The following is a 3,786-nucleotide window of genomic DNA, read 5'->3' as shown; positions in this document are numbered from 1 at the left end:
GAGAGGACTCATCAGAATTGCCAGTGACATGGCCTGCAGGACTATTGGCATTCCTGGGGAAGGAGGAAATTGACACTGAGGGAGTTGGTGGGGTGGTTTGCGTGAGCTTGGTTACAAGAGGAAGGGATTTACTGGTCAGTGGACTGCTTCCGCTGTCGCCCAAAGTTTTTGAACTTGTCACTGACTTATGATGAATGCGCTGCAGGTGACGTATAAGGGAGGATGTTCCAAGGTGGTTAACGTCCTTACCCCTACTTATTACAGCTTGACAAAGGCAACACACGGCTTGACAAATGTTGTCCGCATTTCTGTTGAAATACTTCCACACCGAAGAGCTGATTTTTTTGGTATTTTCACCAGGCATGTCAATGGCCATATTCCTCCCACGGACAACAGGTGTCTCCCCGGGTGCCTGACTTAAACAAACCACCTCACCATCAGAATCCTCCTTGTCAATTTCCTCCCCAGCGCCAGCAACACCCATATCCTCCTCATCCTGGTGTACTTCAACACTGACATCTTCAATCTGACTATCAGGAACTGGACTGCGGGTGCTCCTTCCAGCACTTGCAGGGGGCGTGCAAATGGTGGAAGGCGCATGCTCTTCACGTCCAGTGTTGGGAAGGTCAGGCATCGCAACCGACACAATTGGACTCTCCTTGTGGATTTGTGATTTCGAAGAACGCACAGTTCTTTGCTGTGCTTTTGCCAGCTTAAGTCTTTTCATTTTTCTAGCGAGAGGCTGAGTGCTTCCATCCTCATGTGAAGCTGAACCACTAGCCATGAACATAGGCCAGGGCCTCAGCCGTTCCTTGCCACTCCGTGTGGTAAATGGCATATTGGCAAGTTTACGCTTCTCCTCCGACGATTTTATTTTAGATTTTTGAGTCCTTTTTTTACTGATATTTGGTGTTTTGGATTTTACATGCTCTGTACTATGACATTGGGCATCGGCCTTGGCAGACGACGTTGATGGAATTTCATCGTCTCGGCCATGACTAGTGGCAGCAGCTTCAGCACGAGGTGGAAGTGGATCTTGATCTTTCCCTATTTTTGGAACCTCAACATTTTTGTTCTCCATATTTTAATAGGCACAACTAAAAGGCACCTCAGGTAAACAATGGAGATGGATGGATGCTAGTATACTTATGGATGACGAGTGACTGACGACACAGAGGTAGCTACAGCCGTGGACTACCGTACTGCGTCTGCTAGTATAGAGATGATAATGATATAAAAAATATATATATATCACTACTGCAGGTATATATAATATAATGACGGACCTGCTGTACACTGTCAGCAGACTCCTAAACTACTAGTATGAAGAAGATAGAAAAAAAAACCCCACCACAGGTAGGTATACAATTATGGACGAGCACTGACGACACAGAGGTAGCTACAGCCGTGGACTACCGTACTGCGTCTGCTAGTATAGAGATGATAATGATATAAAATATATATATATATATATCACTACTGCAGGTATATATATAATATAATGACGGACCTGCTGGACACTGTCAGCAGACTCCTAAACTACTAGTATGAAGAAGATAGAAAAAAAAACCCCACCACAGGTAGGTATACAATTATAGACGAGCACTGACGACACAGAGGTAGCTACAGCCGTGGACTACCGTACTGCGTCTGCTAGTATAGAGATGATAATGATATAAAAAATATATATATATCACTACTGCAGGTATATATAATATAATGATGGACCTGCTGGACACTGTCAGCAGACTCCTAAACTACTAGTATGAAGAAGATAGAAAAAAAAACCCCACCACAGGTAGGTATACAATTATGGACGAGCACTGACGACACAGAGGTAGCTACAGCCGTGGACTACTGTGCTGCGTCTGCTAGTATAGAGATGATAATTATATAAAAAATATATATATCACTACTGCAGGTATATATATAATATAATGACGGACCTGCTGGACACTGTCAGCAGACTCCTAAACTACTAGTATGAAGAAGATAGAAAAAAAAAACCACCACAGGTAGGTATACAATTATGGACGAGCACTGACGACACAGAGGTAGCTACAGCCGTGGACTACCGTACTGCGTCTGCTAGTATAGAGATGATAATGATATAAAATATATATATATATATATCACTACTGCAGGTATATATATAATATAATGACGGACCTGCTGGACACTGTCAGCAGACTCCTAAACTACTAGTATGAAGAAGATAGAAAAAAAAACCCCACCACAGTTAGGTATACAATTATGGACGAGCACTGACGACACAGAGGTAGCTACAGCCGTGGACTACCGTAATGCGTCTGCTAGTATAGAGATGATAATGATATAAAAAATATATATATATCACTACTGCAGGTATATATAATATAATGACGGACCTGCTGGACACTGTCAGCAGACTCCTAAACTACTAGTATGAAGAAGATAGAAAAAAAAACCCCACCACAGGTAGGTATACAATTATGGACGAGCACTGACGACACAGAGGTAGCTACAGCCGTGGACTACCGTACTGCGTCTGCTAGTATAGAGATGATAATGATATAAAAAAAATATATATATCACTACTGCAGGTATATATAATATAATGACGGACCTGCTGGACACTGTCAGCAGACTCCTAAACTACTAGTATGAAGAAGATAGAAAAAAAAACCCCACCACAGGTAGGTATACAATTATGGACGAGCACTGACGACACAGAGGTAGCTACAGCCGTGGACTACCGTACTGCGTCTGCTAGTCTAGAGATGATAATGATATAAAATATATATATATATCACTACTGCAGGTATATATATAATATAATGACGGACCTGCTGGACACTGTCAGCAGACTCCTAAACTACTAGTATGAAGAAGATAGAAAAAAAAACCCACCACAGGTAGGTATACAATTATGGACGAGCACTGACGACACAGAGGTAGCTACAGCCGTGGACTACCGTACTGCGTCTGCTAGTATAGAGATGATAATGATATAAAAAATATATATATATCACTACTGCAGGTATATATAATATAATGACGGACCTGCTGGACACTGTCAGCAGACTCCTAAACTACTAGTATGAAGAAGATAGAAAAAAAAACCCCACCACAGGTAGGTATACAATTATGGACGAGCACTGACGACACAGAGGTAGCTACAGCCGTGGACTACCGTACTGCGTCTGCTAGTATAGAGATGATAAAGATGATAGAGATGAACAAAAAAAATATAACACTACTGCAGGTAAATATTTATATAATATAATGAATGACGGACCTGCTGGACACTGTCAGCAGAATGCGTTTATAGAATAAAAAAAAAAAACACCACAGGAGTGTTTAACTTTTTCAGGCAGACAATATACTGGTGGTCACTGGTCAGTCACACTGGCAGCAAAAGTGTGCACTGTACTCCTGCTATAACTGCACCCCAGTCTCCCCCACAATTCAGCTGTGTGAGCAGTGAGCACTCAGCAGCACAGTCAGATATACATATAGATGATATTATCATGCAGCACACTGAGGCTGAGCACAGATATGGTATGTGACTGTGTATCGTTTTTTTTTCAGGCAGAGAACGGATTATAAATAATAAATAAAACTGGTGGTCACTAGTAACTATCAGCAAAACTCAGCACTCTGAGTACTCCTAATGCTCCCCAAAATTACTAAATTTAGTAGTAAATCAACTCAAGTGTCTCTATCTAAACGGAGAGGACGCCAGCCACGTCCTCTCCCTATCAATCTCAATGCACGTGTGAAAATGGCGGCGACGCGCGGCTCCTT

This window comes from Pseudophryne corroboree, chromosome 9, assembly GCF_028390025.1.
Source record: "Pseudophryne corroboree isolate aPseCor3 chromosome 9, aPseCor3.hap2, whole genome shotgun sequence".
NCBI classification, from domain to species: Eukaryota; Metazoa; Chordata; class Amphibia; order Anura; family Myobatrachidae; genus Pseudophryne; species Pseudophryne corroboree.
The sequence above is the reverse complement of the archived record's forward strand: the minus strand, read 5'-3'. Positions refer to the sequence as shown.